Source organism: Mytilus galloprovincialis, chromosome 6 (assembly GCF_965363235.1).
Source record: "Mytilus galloprovincialis chromosome 6, xbMytGall1.hap1.1, whole genome shotgun sequence".
NCBI classification, from domain to species: domain Eukaryota; kingdom Metazoa; phylum Mollusca; class Bivalvia; order Mytilida; family Mytilidae; genus Mytilus; species Mytilus galloprovincialis.
Window position 1 is genome coordinate 35375551 of NC_134843.1, and position 17053 is coordinate 35392603.

Below are 17053 nucleotides of genomic sequence, written 5' to 3' on the forward strand. Positions count from 1 at the left end.
GTCGGGAAAATTTGGACTGCCACTGGAAAATTAGGGTATATTGGATAGGGACAGAAAATTTGCCTTGCAACAGGCCACCTACGGACTACTCATAGAGTTGTTACAAGGGTTCTTAACGTGCAAAGAGCAAAGTAAAAATGACTGAATTAGCCCTTGTATGCCATTAGTATTGTGTTCTTGTGTGTTTGATGTGTCATGGATGTACATGTACAAATTCATACTCTCATTTTTATTTGTTATATATGTCTGGTCTGTTAAAGCAATCGCATTGACACGTTTACCTCAAATTCTCTTTTCAATGCTTATCCAGTATAAATGACAAAGACTATACAAGATATATACAATATTATTACTGTCAGCATAAATTACAAATAGTCATAAAAATAGATATTATTATTTCTAACATAAGTTAACAAACGTTCATAAAAGTTAACAACATAAGTCTTCCTCAGCGTAACATTAGTATTTACAATTATAATTTTATTTTAACTGAAATTCATAACAGTAGACATAAGACATTAGTCATTTTTACCAATCATTAGTCCTTGAAAGGATGCATAAGCACCATAATACAAATGTACAATATTTATAATTAAACATGTGAGTTTTTAGTGAAAATGTCCAATACACACTACCGTTCCAGGTTTTATGCACGTAAAAATCTTCATTTATGGTATGTCCATTGCGGAAATGTGTTCTATAGATGACTGTTTACAGGCACATTTTTCGTTTTTCCTCAAAACCCGGTGACCACAACAAGTTATTAAAGTACCCAATACTCCTGCCACGTGAGGAGATTGATCGGAAGAGCTTGTCCGGCATACTGCCAGTTGCTTGACCTTTCATAAGTATGCACACTGGTACTACTTTGAAAATGTGATCTATATACCCACTGCACTGATCTTTGGTCATGTACACCGCCCAGAAATCACGGATAGAGTTGATTAGGTCTTCTTTGGTGAACAATGTCTTTTTGGCTAGGTACCTTTTCAGTTGGCTCCACACCATTTCAATTGGGTTAAGATCTGCACTTTCTGTAGAAAATAAACATAGAGGTTAATTTGATTGGTTATATAGATGCACTCCACAGTTTTTTTTTCAGATTTATGGCAATTATTTACTTTATTGTACATGCATGTGTATGATAAAATATGAATTGTTTTGAATTACACAAAAAGTCATGCCAATGAAAAATCAAACCAACAAATATATCTCAACCCGTAACATTGATAGCACTGCATATTGTTGAAGACAAAAGGGGGGGAGTTATTTACAATAAACAATTATATTTAAATATGACAATGTAACCCACACCAGACAATGTACAGCATATAATGTGATAAAAATCACAAAAGACACTCCGTACTTTGACTTTTAATTGTTTACTTTTACAAATTTTAAATTGGATGGAGATGTGTCTCATTAGCACTCATACCACATCTTCTTATATCTAACTATGAAAATAACATCAATAATAAAATTTATTATTAGTACTAGTACTAGAAAAATTAGCGAACTGTCACAACATTAACGGTACCCTTCATATCAAATTACCATTATCTAATCAAAAAAGTTTATTATGAGACACACTTACCTGAAGGCCAGTCGTTCCACCAGTTGATGCCATTTGCAGCCATGAAATCTTTGGAAACCCTGGACCGGTGTTTGGGGTCGTTGTCCATCTGGAAACGATGATGATCCGCAAACTTTCTGTTGATAAATGGCAGAGCTTCATCTTTGAGGATGGCGTTCGTAAAAAACTCTCCTGTCATGATACCGTCAAATATAAGAATTGGAGTAGCTCCTCTCTTGCTGATGCCAGCCCATAGATGTACTTTCAATGGATGCTTTGGCTTAGGAATTGACGGTCGGTTAGCTGTTATTTTTCTGTAAAATGTCACTTTGTTGTTGTGCAGCTGTGCGGAACACTCGTCCGTAAATATAATGTCTTCAAATTGGTCGTCTGCTGCAATGAGAGTCTTGCAGAAGTTGACCCTCTTCTCTTTGTTAACATGTCGAACCATTTGAGCATACCTTGGCTTTGTGTTGGTATAGCCAGCATGAAATATTGCTCTTTTCGTTGTTGTAAGACTGATCTTCGATCCTCTCTGTTTCAAAAATCGGTAAAGCTGTCGGCTGGTCGTACATGGTTTTTTGGCTAATGTCTTGCTAACGAGGCGTACATCTGCTCTTGAAAGCTTGTTGAACTTTTTCCACTTGGTCGGTGATAAATTTGCATCAAACTTGCCATTTCGAAATTGCTGAACCCAATAGCTAACAACCTGTTTGCTAATGGACACACCCTGTGACTCTAATGACACCTTAATCTCTGTGTTGCTGTAGGACTTTTTATACAGCCGTATAATCTCTAACTTGCTGTCGTGGCTAGTATGTCTCATCGTGTATAGATTCTTAAATTTGAGTTAACAGTTGATGTTGTGGAGTCTTACGTTGTCTGCTCTATGAGAACAATGATTACGATTTTAGTTTATATACTCATGTATTATGATTGTGAATTTCTTTCATTTCGTCGAATGATATACACCTTCTTGTTTCATGATAGATAATAAATCGTATATCAACCTTTCATGTGTGAAAGCGTGCCCTACATTTATGGCTTTGTATATCACTAGGTGTGAAAGTGTGCCCTACTTTTATGGCTTTGTATATCACTAGGTGTGAAAGTGTGCCCTACTTTTATTGCTTTGTTTATCACAAGGTGTGAAAACACTATCTAATTAAAAGATGTAATTATTTGTAATATGTTTCTATTTTCATCAAAGAAAAATTGTGATAAATAGATTGGAGTTGAATTTAATTTTAACTTTTTGAATTTGTACTTAAAAATAAAGAAAAATATGATTTATTGATTGGAGTTAGATTTCATTTTGAAATTTTTGAATTTGTACTTAAAAATTAAGAAAAATTATGATAAAATGATTGGAGTCAGATTTATTTTGAAATTTTTGAATTTGTAACAACTATTTTTCAAACCGATTATCATTATTACATTTTAATCAATTTTACCTTTGTATTTAAGTTTTCAACTCAAATATGTATGTTTATTTTTTTTATGCAGCAAACATACTGCAATCTGATTGGTTGATAACCACGGTGTAAATAACATCCACCCTTGTTAACCCCGGGATATATATAATTTAGTCAAAAAATTTTAACATTGAAAAAAATTGCACAACCAAGGATTTGTTTAGCTATTCAATCTTTGGCAAAACAAAAGAAATTTAAAAATAAAATGTAAAATTAAAAAATAAAAAAATATTAAAAAATAAATAAATTTGAGAACAAAAATTTGTAAAAATAATAAAAAAATTCCCGAAAAAATTCGAAAGAACATTTTTTCTTCTGAATTTCCCAAAATTTAAGGAAAAAAGTTATTTGACAATATACAGCAACATCGTTGAAAAGAAATGTTACACTGAAATTGTTTCATTAGCATTTTTTAATTTCACATACCGGTTTTAAAATGAGTAAAGTAATTGTTCATTATTATTAACTTCGTTATCTAGGTGTAATCCGGGATATAAGTAATTTTCAACAACGGAGTAAAATTCTGTACACCCCCTGATTACACCATGATAGTTAATATTTATAATATTTACGTCGAATAATGGTGTGTTATACTTGCCGCTGGGGACACAAGCTCAAACCCTTGTTCCATTACTGTTAATTAAACACTAAGATGGTTTCTCAATTTTTAAGACACACGAATGTTCGCTTTGAATGTGGATACTTTATTTTAAGACAGTTAATAATATCCACTTATTTATTAAAACATGCACTCTTCGACTCCTACTTGATCCAGCACTGTTATATTCATGTAATATTTGCAGTTTAACTCGTCAAGTCAATGCACCTATTAAAAAGTTATTTGATATCTAAAGACAAGCAAAGGTATTTGTATGTTTCCACATATAAGCCATATATGTATGTATACATGATGTATTTAGTTACATTCTAATTAATATAATTTCAAAAATCGTTTTTCTCATGGTCACTATCGATTTGTCCTTACGAATCATACTATATCGACTGTAGGAAATTACTTTCAAAGAAATATTTAACTTGTTAAAAGAAAGTGGTCAATTTGCATACTATACTACGGAATTTTTGGCTCGTACTTTTAATAAGTTATTTTTAACGTTTATAATAATAAAAAGAAGATGTGTCATGGTTGCCAATGAGATATATTTGTAACTCTCCATACATGTAAGTGAGTAAATGTCTATAGGTGATCATAGGTCACCATACGGCCTGCAACAATTAGCAAAGCATACAAATGTATATCACATAGTCATCTATAAATAAACTCATCATAGATAAAAGACCCCGCAATGACAAATGTAAAACAATTCAAAAAAGAAAGCTAACGGTCTAATTAACGTACAAAATCATGAACAAAAATCAAATATGTTAAATAGCAACAAAAGGCAGCCACCGAATTACAAACTAATGATATGGGACCGGCACAAACATAATTTGTCAGAAAGTCACGTGTACAGTACTTTAATTTTACAGTATTTGAATATCCTAATCCTTAGAAAATTTAGAATCTGTACGGATCATTCTTGAAAGGACTTATTATTTTGTATCTTGAAAAAAAAATTCTCAAGTCTACGCAAGGTTAAAAGAAAGCGTCTGTAACAGAAAATAGCATTTCTCGTAAAGGATGTATTTAGATTTTTATACATTTTTTGTAGTTCCCAACCCTTGTCCCTCCCCATCGGAAAATCACATATCATCCTACAAGTACAAATTACATGTACCTGACAATGAGAATAACTGATACGGATTTTGTTATTCATTACAAAGTATTTATCAAACAAACAAAAAAGAACACGTAACGACACGTTAAACAATATGAATACACTAGTTCATGTAGTTAGATGGAATCTCTGATCGATTCTAATAAATTTTAAAATCCGTAAAATTGATTTGAAATCAATTTATAAAATATTATTGAACATATTTAAATCGTAAAACGAACTTGACATCAATCATTCATGTTAAATTTAAAATTGTTATAACCAAGAATTGACATCATTCTACAATAGATGGCTGACTAGACGAGCTCAGATTGGCCGGAAATGATTAAGGCTCTTACGGGGAACGTAACATGTATGTCGATTCATTGGATTATGGAAAGTATCTCTTCGAGCTTCTTATCAAAAGGTTGCAATTGAATAAAAATACGACATATCTCAAGTGCTATGTGCTAGAAACCTCATGTTGAAAGAATTATGCAAAATTAAAAGGTTTTATTTCAATAAAAATACATTTTTTTTCTCCAGTGCCGTTTACTATCCATATCCGTTTTTGTCCTTAAACAGACGATGAAATCAAGCATTCACCAATCTTAAAATCAATCAATGTACTGACAAAACATCGGATGACTACAAGTTCTTTTGGGTGGTGACAAGCACTTGTATCAGAAAAAAAAATCGCATCTCTATACCCAACAGTTAGGTTAGGGTACACCTCACAGACACATGTTTTCCGGAGACAAGTTCCTGTGTGGATAATGAATAAATGACCGGGAATTCAACCTCACTGTAACAACTATTATATTGTTAATCAGTATACTCTAGTTTGTTGTTATACATGTACATGTATATTATATTAAAGTCGTACGAAACCTCTAATAAAAAAGGGGGCATATGTTTTTTTATAACAATAAGTATAGTTTTCATGCTAAAACTTATGTACTTGATTGATTGCTTACAATAAGGCGACAAGCTGTAAACTACGGCTTCATAATACGACAAATTATATGTATAACAGTTATATGTAATTTTTATTTTTTCTTATGTCATTCTTTTCTACTAGTATTCTCATGATAGTGCAGTGGAAGAGCATAGTGGTTATTCTTTTGAAATAATTAGTTTTTCTAAGATATATTGGATTTGAGTAAGTAAATTTGAGTAGGCATTCAAATTTTCTCGCAATTTTTGGAAAACCTTTTTGAGATATTCTTCCGCAACGCTAACACAAATTATTGGCATCCTTGATTTAATATTGATACTATATTTGTAACGACAAACATTTTCACATCATTTATCTACATGACTGTTCCTTAAAAATGATTTACATTAATATGCATAAGCGATAAGGAATGCTATTTTGCATTTGATAATTTCCACGTAATTATACGAAATACGTCTGGTTATTAATAACAAAAAAAAACGCAAGTAACGTGGGTACAAATGTCTGCGACAGTTTAATTTCCAATTTTAAAGTCCGACCTCGGCAAGATGAAATCAGAAAATCCACGAGCTACTATGCGAGAATCTGTTTCTCTAATGATTAAAAAATAAATAAATGTTGTTAAGCGAAATCTCCTTCGGTAACCTTCCACATTTCACAAACTTGTCAATTTTATTAACACCAACTACTTTACCAAGTCAGGAATATGACAGTTCTTGTCCATTCGTTTTTGATGCGTTTTGTTATTTGATTTTGCCATGTGATTATGGACTTTCCCAATTGATCTTCCTCTAAGTTCAGTATTTTTGTGATTTTACTTTTTACAAAAAGATTATATTGGAATAAACCCCTTAAAAAGCATCTAACGTATCCGAAAATTACGAGTTATATCCAGAATTGTGCATACTCCTTTCCACCGTATACCGTGGGCATTGTATGTCCACGGCTGTCCTCGGTATAGGGTGGACACCACGCCCACGGCTGTCCTCGGTATAGAGTGGGCAATACGCCCACGGAATCCACGGAATAGGGTGGGCACCACGCCCACGGTGGACAACGGACGTGGACAGAGAGTGGACGGCATTGGTTTGTCCACCGTGGGCGAGTGGAAATGACAAAGTCCACCTGGACTGTAGTGTACTTCTGCTAATGAAATCTTCGCAGAGTTTGCAAACGATCATTTCAATATAAGTGAACAAATACGGTACTTAATACCTTTAGTAGAGTAAACACAAGCTTGTTACTGTGGTAATTTATCATCTATGCAATTACTTTACACATACACACACACATACACACACACACACACAACTAAAATGTATGTACTATGAAACCTTGAGAAGGAAAATTTTGCAACTTGATAATGATACTTTTTTTTTAAATTTCTCAAGGAACTTTCTCCATTTCATCATGAATTAAAAACTGTGATAACATATAAAAGGAATGCGCCATCTATATTCTGATAACGCTTTCAGTTTCTATTTTGAAAAAAAAAATAAAACAACACAAAAACCCATAATCATTGATCTATAAGTAGTTGTTTTGAATGCCTCTCCGCTAGACTATCTATTATGACAGGTTTCTATATTTTCATTTTATTATATACAATACAGTTTAACTGAATAATGAAGCATCTTTTTAAACCACGTAAATCTTCCGCTGCATTTTTTTTTATATATATATATATAAGTGTTTGCATCGATTCAATTATCATCTACGCAGTAGTTAGACAGCTACCGTTGTTTCATTCTGCAGTCAAGGAAATTTTAAATTCTTTTGTTTTATGTGAGATTAAAATATTCATTGCTTTTCGTATTTGATGCATTTATAAACTCATGATTTAGTAAATAATTGTGAATAAGCAGATTCATAAAACATGAAAGTTAGTCAATCACCTTTTTTTATAATTACTTGTCATGTAGTCAACCAAAAAATCAATAAATCAATAGACAAATTAAACGATACCAAAGTTGTAAATATGTGCTAGTCTATGAAAAGGTATATACTATGAAAATAAATGCTTGGTTTGTCTTAGCTTTTGATTTTGCCATTTGAATAGGGACTGTTTGCTTTGATCTTCATTGGAGTTCGGTATTTTTGTGATTTTACAGACTTATTTTGAATTATCAAACCATTGCCTCAACTAAGGCTATTAATTTACCATGGTTTCTTTTTCTAGAGTCAACGCTTCCTAAATCTGTTGCTACAATGGATTCACCATATGTGTGCTTAATTTCATCAATTTGAACTGGCTAATTAACTGATTTCTGTTCACTAGCTAGCTATAAAACTAGGTTCAATCCACCATTTTATACATAAGAAAATGCCTGTACCAAGTGAGGAATATGACAGTTGTTATCCATTCGTTTGATGTGTTTGAGCTTTTGATTTTGCTATTTGATTTGGGACTTTCCGTTTAGAATTTTCCTCGGAGTCCAGTATTTTAGTGATTTTACTTTTCAAAAAAAGAATCGATTAATGCAATTATCTCTAACTTCTTTAGCAATCTATACAGCCTTCCCTTTTAAGGGAACCCTCCATGAAGTCTGTAATAACATAGAATATACCATTTTTCTGTAACATATAACTGACATCAACACACCGTAGACACTTCTCGACTACCAATAATTTGCAATTAAGATGCCAATTGTATGTATCAATGAACCTTTGTAACATCAGTATAGAGGACACACAGGCATTGGCCTGATTTATATATACATAATAGACGATGATCGTGTCGTATACGCTGGTAGCTGTCAGTTATATGAATGCGTTGCAGGGTTCAATAAAAAGTAGAAAGAACTCGGTATAGATTCGAATCCCTTTTTTCTTTTAGTTGTCCGTGTTCTGAAGTGTTTCTGTTTTTATTCTTATATGTTATTGTGGATACTTTTGTAATTATAGCTGGTTTACCCCTTAATTTAAGGAATACAATTGGCTTTTTCACATATTGCAAAAGAAAATGATTACATCAAACTTGTTCATTTTTGTGTTTTAAGTATATTTTGATTTCATCTGTTCTAATACTAAGTACATATCTTTAGAAAATGTATATTTGAATTTTTTTTGCCAGTAAATCGAGATGTATCTAGAATGTTATTTGTTAGAAATTTCGGTAAAATATATTACAAGTACTTATTTAAATTATAAATTTAGATTTATTTCGAATATGACTTATTTTGTTAACTACAGGTAATATTCAGATGCATACTTATCTGAGTGCAAAATACAGTACAACATATCGAAAGTGCATATGCATTTGTTATAATATTTTTGTTTAAAGCTGTTTCACCTACATGTATACTTTTACACTTTACACAAGTATTTCACATACCAAACTAAAAGACGAATTGAAAGAGTTTGTATTGCTTTGTTTCATAAAAAAGAATGGCCAACGTAGATACAGGTATCTTGTCTTAGGGAGGGATAACTCCTACTTTGTAAAGGATCACTCTGATTTAAACCAAAAATTCTCTGAAACTGACATTATCAAGATGCTTGATTTCTTGATTGACAACATAATTGTTACGGTTGAAGGACGTGTTTTTCAACAGACTGTCGGTATTCCAATGGAAACCAATTGCGCCCCTTTTCTTGCCTACTTGTTTCTTTAATATTATGAGGCTGACTTCATACAGGAACTTAGATAAAAAGTAAGCCATCCTTTAACTTCAATGCTATTGAATAACGAATTAAGAAAAAATGAAATGTTATGCAACTGTCATGCAAGTGAGATGTTTCGCTAGATATAAAACCATGTTCAGTCCACCATTTCTACATAAGAACATACTGTTGTCCATTTGTTTGATGTGTTTTACCTTTTGATTTTGCTATTTGATTGGGTACGTTCCGTATTGAATTTTCACGGAGTTTTTTCACAGTATTTTTGTGATTTTTTTTTTAAAACTAATCAACGCTTATTCGTCGTATATATTTTACTAAACTTAAAACAATATTCATAAAAGCTGCAAACACATTTTAATAATAAAGACTGAACAAAACTTTAATAACTAATAAAGACAATTGAAATCTTAATTAATTTGAATCACTTATGCGTTGGCCTTAAAATATCGATCCAACACTTCCGTTTCCACTTGATTGAACACTTCACTTTCCACTTGACTGAACACTTGACTGAACACTTCACTGTCATTTAATTGATCTTTTATGATTGTGTTCCGGCCTCTCCAATACGCTTATATACAATAGATGCAACAAATATAACTCATTCAGAATGATATTTTGAGACCGTGTCTCAATTGACATGACAATAGCATGAAAGGATATTCAAAAACCACATTTTCCCCGGAACCTTAAAATTAAATAGCCCATATAGTTTTGCCTTAGTTTAAATTATAATTTAGCTTTGCAACACCACTATTTGCAGCCTATCAATATGCTCTCATAAAATGCATTATGTATTCAAGTTATATCTCTGAATGCATATGTGTGTTTTATATAATATTGTATGAGCATATTTTTCTCAGTAACAGTCAATTCAGGTTACTACTGAACATTTTGGTCAATGCTTGATAAATACGCGTGTTGCCCAAATGGATATAAACCCTACAAATATATTTACATAGATTTTTCCCATCCGATGGTAAGTCATGATGAGGAAGCTTGTTCGCAATGCTCTTCAACTTTGTGCTGCATTTGACCTTTTTAACTTCTTTATTCGAGAGTCACTAATGAATCGTATGTAGACGAAGCAAATACAAACTTTCATTCTTGATATCTTTGATTATGTCGTTTTAGACCTTGCTTTATATGATTGTCAGAGTGATTGTTTAACCAATTAGTTTTTAAACAATATATATCTAATTATACATATTGTTCAGCGTAGAGAAAAATAACAAGCGAATAAAGCTATGTATATTAGTATAATGACTGTTGTTACTAGAGTATCAATATGAATCTTTGAGTTTTTTTTTAACTTTTCAGAATGACAGCAATGACTGGAAATATTCCGATTTCCTCTCAATTTATACCACAAGTAGTGGGAATCCCACAAGATCTACCACTCGGACGCCAGGAACGAGCATTTCCAGTGAAAACATTTAAGGTGTTTGGTGGTTTACAGATAGGTCTCGGTGTTCTTCTTGGGATTCTAAGTTCAGTTGGAGTAATTTTGGATATAACTGCATGGAACAAATACGACGACTGTCTCGCCAAAATTTATTCCGGAACAACCGACTATTACAACAGTGGCAATTTTTATGACGGTAGTTATTGGACATGTCATCGGTATAATGCTGTCCAAGCACTTTTTACATTTGACATAATTTGTCTTATATGTTCAGGATGGGTAAGTAAATAGTTTAAGCTATGTCAAGAAAAACTTTGTTGGAATTATACAACTGTAGAAATATTCAAATAAATTTATATACCTACATGGAGTTATTTTCTCTCAGAACGACAGGTCGTTCTTTTTCAGAATCAACCCGCTCGATACCATGTTTCAATGAAATATGCTCCAAGGCATAAAATAATGACCTGTGAGAGGTCATTATTTTCCTTGATAAAAATGCAATCTATAATTTACTTAATATTAATTTTATGTGTCTGATAGTTTTTTGTTGCCGATTTATTTTTTAAAGTTTAATCGATGATAGGTGTAAAAGAAACTGTCATTGCCCACATATTAATTTTAGAAACAAATAACGTGAAGTTTTGTTAATTTATCGCTACAATCATGACAATAAAGAAACATCATATATGTGAGATGAATTTGATTTAGACTTTTATAAAATAAAGCTAGATTATACATATTCGTGTGTAATATTTTGAAAATCTTATTGAGTCACACTAAATAGGTTGATTGATTTTTGGTTACTTGCTTAACGTCCAGCGGCAAATATTTCATGCATGTTCAGGACGATACACATTGAATAGGAAATCATACTGTGACCAACTTGTATCTATATTCGTCTTCGTGTCAGTTCTTTAATTTTTAAAATTTATGTATACTGTTTACTCTATCAAATGATCAACTAATAAGATAATCTTATATTCTATTGAATAACATTAATGTAACTCACAAAAGGGTCGGGTGCTGAGGGTATACAGTTATATCCTGATTATCTGTTAATAAAATGTATTGCTATTCAAAAGACAATCTTTCTGAATTTTTCATTCGATTCAATTAAAATTTGTAAAAAAATTACCACTTTTCCGCGATAAAAATTATATTACAAATAGATAAAAAAAAACATACCTCTACCCCTTTTCCATAAACTAAGTGGTACAATAAATTTCTCACAATGTGTCTGGTATTTATCATACACCGTTATCGGATGGTAACAATACATTTGTATCTTACTTCATGCAGTTACAGTAATATTTTAATGGTGTATGGATAATAATGTTTAAAAGGTTTATATTTAAATTAATTAGTGAGTTTTATTTCACATTCTAAATGAGCCGTATTAAAACCTGAACGCATTAGAAAGGAATATCCCACTTTAGTAATGTCAGTAAAATAGGATACTAAATTTTGCAAATCTTTATAAAATAAAATGTTTTTTTGACGGTATATAAGTCAGATAATGCATTTTTAAAGGTTTTTCTTGTCGTAGAATGCACCTCGGGTAACTCTACGGTTGGTCTTTTATTTGATCAATCCTGACACCCTCGGTTTGTTCTGCGACAAGAAAAACATTAAAATATGCATTATCTATAACATAATTGTAAGTATTCTTAAGGGCACCAATTGTCTCCATTTAATTGTACATATATGCTGTAATGATTGTTTTTATAGATTTAGATATTTCAGTGTTACACCATTTTCTTTTCTTTACCTTGCATACAACATTGTACAACATAATATTAAAATCATCAATTGTGAACCTTTAGTTTCGTTAAAATGTAAAAGAACAGGTAAACATATATATTATTTTATTATTATAGTATGTTGTTACTGGGTTGCTGCCTATGTGTATGACAAAGAAGAGAGAGGCGAAATGGATGTGTCTGGTAAGCGATGATTCGTTCATTTTTAAAAGGAATAAAAACCAAAAACAAACGACCATATTTTACATATTTATAGCTGAAAAACAAAAATCGAATAGACGCAGCAATTCACTCTGCTTTAGTCTAATTCTATGTCCATGTTTGTAATCCTGGTATAGTTTTTATCTGCTCGGGTATATAGTTAGCTTTTTAAGTTATAACAAGGAAACGAACAAAAAGAAATCAATTTTAATCAAATAACATTTAAATTTATGTACACTGTACAAAGTGTAATTAATCTTTTTCAATATTGTTTTTTTACTATTCAGAAAACGGGATTTATGGTGTGTAGCCTAATCGGAGCGACAAATGTGGTTCCAACTATGTTCGGTCTTGGTGTGCTAGGTTCAATTACAGTAAGTAATGTTTTTGATCAATAATAACAAATGTGGAATTGATAAGCCTTTGGCACATTGTTGACATGATTAGTTTTTCAGCGCATAATGTTTTTATGATTCGTGCTGATTTAGGATGTTTGTTAAATGGCGTGTCTCTTTTGTATATTTGTTAAACAGGGTTTTACCCAAAGTTGGAAGAAATATATTCAACGCTAAAATATTATTGAAAGGAGAAGGTATGATAAGGGGAGTTTTTGGCTCCCATTCCAAAGAAGCTTTAAATCAAACCATTGTTAGCTTGTAGATGTAGATTATAGATGACAAATATATGAAATTATATATTTGAAGAAATACAGTGTTAACTGAATTTAATATACAATATTATTCAGTTGCTAATTTATTCATGATACGCATGTTCCGTTTTCAATGTTGTATACTATTTATATGACTGTCTAATCATGTTATAATTCTACGAAAGACAACCCTTATTATAATTACGTCGTCTTTAATTGGGGCAAACCATGTAAGATCTATAAATTAGCAGTAGCAAATATTTATCTTTCATCAACTGGTTTTAACCACGCTTCTTTGAAAACGAAACTGCTAATTGCATAGTGTCAAGCGATCGTGATTACTTTACAAACTAACCCAACGAAAAAAAAAACAGTTGTTGGCATGACACGAGTAATGTTCTTCTCATATATTTGATGATAGTATGATACTTAACCCCTAACGGGAGGGATTGTACATGATATTCATATGATGAAGACATAATCTTTCAATCAATTTAATTGAGGTCTGGAGCTGGCATGTCAGTTAACTGCTAGTAGTCTGTTGTTATTTATGTATTATTGTCATTTTATTTATTTTCTTTTGTTACATCTTCTGACATCGGACTCGGACTTCTCTTGAACTGAATTTTAATGTGCGTATTGTTATGCGTTTACTTTTCTACATTGGCTAGAGGTATAGGGGGAGAAATGATATCTCATAAACATGTAACTCCCGCCGCAATTTTGCACCTGTCCCAAGTCAGGAGCCTCTGGCCTTTGTTAGTCTTGTATGATTTTTTATTTTAGTTTCTTGTGTATAATTCGGAGTTTAGCATGGCGTCCATAATCACTGTACTAGTATACATTTTTTAAGGGGCCAGCTGAGGGACGCCTCCGGGTTCGGGAGTTTCTCGCTACATTGAAGACCCATTGGTGGCCTTCGGCTGTTGTCTGCTCTATGGTCGGGTTGTTGTCGCTTTGACACCCCATTTTCTTTCTCAATTTTATTATTAGTTGTAAAAGCAGAAATTCTCGTGGAGGATTTAATTTCGTTCATTTGGTGGAAAGAATATATCCACGAAATTTTATCCCAACGAAAACTAATGTTTCTACACCAAAAGTACATCATTAGTTAGTCAAATACTGACTTTATCTAGTCAAGAATTAAAAATTTTACTCAATTTTACTCGACGAATTTATAATTTATATGTTAAAAGTAAAATATTATTTTATCATTTTCATTTTGTTTATTTGCTACATGCTAAAATCAATACTTTAATGTCTATTTCAGAGAGAAAGATATGATTATAAAACAACAGTGAATCTGCCAGTTTTGATGGCCGTTTTTTCCTTTGCAGAAGCGGTAGTCGCAATCGTTTCCGCTTCATTCTGTTGTTGCTACTCCACATACGGAATATCAAATCAGCATGTAAGCAAATATTGCTCTAAAAAATGAACACTCCCCCTGCCCAATTCAACCTCAGTATTTCACACAAGAGCGGGCTAGGAGGGTCAAAAGGTCTGATGGTAAGACGTTGCAATCATTAATGACATGGTCGACTCAATGTTATACAAGTTTTTCTGTGCATACATAACAACTGTAATTGTTTGTTGTCTGCTTATAATATCAATACATTTCTAGGGAGGTGATAGAGCAGTGCATGAACAATCACTTGATACTATTGAAAATGAACCCTATATTAAACCAACATAACAGGACGATTTTATTGATACTTGGAATAAGGAATAAGGTATTTGTTTCTAAGGCATCTTAATATGTCAGTTGTTATTCCCATAGGTCGGAGCAGTGTCCCTTATATTCTTTCTTACTCTGGACATAATCTCTGAATACACAGAAAAACTGAAACTCGAAATAACTTTCTTGGCAATCACAGTTTTCGTTGCGTGAATCGAATCCCGAACAGACATTATTTCAATATACATTATTTCAGTATGCATTAGAATATACATCAAGTTTTAGTATGATTTCCTAATCCTTATCTTTCCTTGTGGAGGATATGTTATCATTTCCTTATATATAATATCGTAGTGCCTTGTATGAAATTGATTGTTATTATTTAAAACAAAGCATAACATGTCTATTTAAATACTTGTGTTTTCATTTTTCAATAGGGAGTTGTTATAAGCACACAACCTGGATTGCTTATCAATTCACCAGCGACTCAGATTCCTATCGAAAACAGATATTACTGTATTACTGGTAAACTATTAAACCATTTTATCGTTTTCATAAATTACTCAAAACATTTACTAAATTTTTCCATAGATATAAAGATTTGGTTTTGAAGTTTGGTTGTACCTTTAGAAAACATATTTCAAACGGGATATCACATCCTCACTATCACGGAAATGTTGTTAACCGTGCCCGAAAATTTAGAAAAGATCCTGGTAAACTTGTCGCTCCTTTAAATAAACTTATTCTAAAAGGTTTCAATTGAACACTGTAATAACATCATAGAATATTGTTTTTATTTGTATAAATATTGATTTTGTTATCAGTAAATTAAAAGCAATCTAAATATTACTTGTATGTTATATACATATAACATTCATGGACCTACAGTCTGTCGATACCTGTATGTTGTCATTGCACAAGGTCGTGTTTTTCTCTGACTGTTTATGACGTCTTTGACGTCTTTACACTAAATCTATTGGATGTTGGAACTGTACGGATTGATAATTTAGTCTTAGATGCATGATTTTTTTTATTAGTTGTTAGTGGCTTTGAAATAGCTGTCAGTTAACTGCGAGTATTTTCATATCTGTACCTAGGGTCTTCTTGTTGTTTGGATGAATAAGTAGCCGGTTACGTCCACTTCTATTTTTGTCCATCTGATAAGTTACAGGTTAGGGAATGGTTGGGATCCCGCTAACATGTTTAACCACGCCGTACGGTGACCTATAGTTGTTAATTTCTGTGTCATTTTGGTCTCATATAGAGAGTTGTCTCATTGGCATTCATATCACATTTTTTTTTATATCAGATCAGATCAACAACCGGAGAAACAGTTCACCTTACAGAGAGGAACAGTGCCAATTAATGAATCCAACTGAACTAAAAGAACAACTGGTTCAAGCTGTTTATGGTACTAATCCACCAACCTACAACGATTAGAGGAGATAAAAAAATTCCATACATGCAATTGTGTTTGACTCTCCATTTCCATTTGTACAAAATACATGAATTATGAGCACTTGTGAAATTAGAGATACAACATTATCATTATATATATATATATATATATATATGTGTATGAAATGAAGAGCTTTCAAATATTTTTTTTTGTATACATAAAAAACAGATCAGATTTATGAAAACATAAAGTATTGTATGTTCATAATAATAAATCAACTGTTAACAAAACTTTGAATTTTTGAAATACTAAGATTTTTTTACTGAAGGAATAGATTACCTTAGCTGTATTTGTAAAAACTTTAAGAATTGTTGGTCCTCAATGCTCTTCAACTTCGAACTTCATTTGGCCTTTAAACATTTTTTGATTCGAGCGTCACTGATGAGTCTTTTGTAGACGAAACGCGCGTCTGGCGTAAATATAAAATTTTAATCCTGGTATCTATGATGAGTTAATTGCTTTAAATGAGGTTAAAAAAGTGTTTATTTTCAAAATCAATTATTTAAGTTTTATGGAAGACAAAAAGTACCTTCCAGTTATGCCCGCGTCACATTGT

General features: G+C 32.0%; 1 long non-coding RNA gene across 1 annotated transcript in view; it reads left to right on the forward strand.

Moving 5' to 3' along the window:
* Nucleotides 1-16727, forward strand: part of LOC143078107 (uncharacterized) — a 33473-nt gene extending 16746 nt beyond the window's left edge. The window contains exons 2-7 of the long non-coding RNA XR_012979055.1: nucleotides 10666-11029; nucleotides 12631-12696; nucleotides 13002-13088; nucleotides 14634-14771; nucleotides 15476-15563; nucleotides 16348-16727. This is a non-coding gene — a long non-coding RNA (uncharacterized LOC143078107). The remainder of the gene's footprint in view (nucleotides 1-10665; nucleotides 11030-12630; nucleotides 12697-13001; nucleotides 13089-14633; nucleotides 14772-15475; nucleotides 15564-16347) is intronic.
* Nucleotides 16728-17053: the final 326 nt, after the last annotated feature.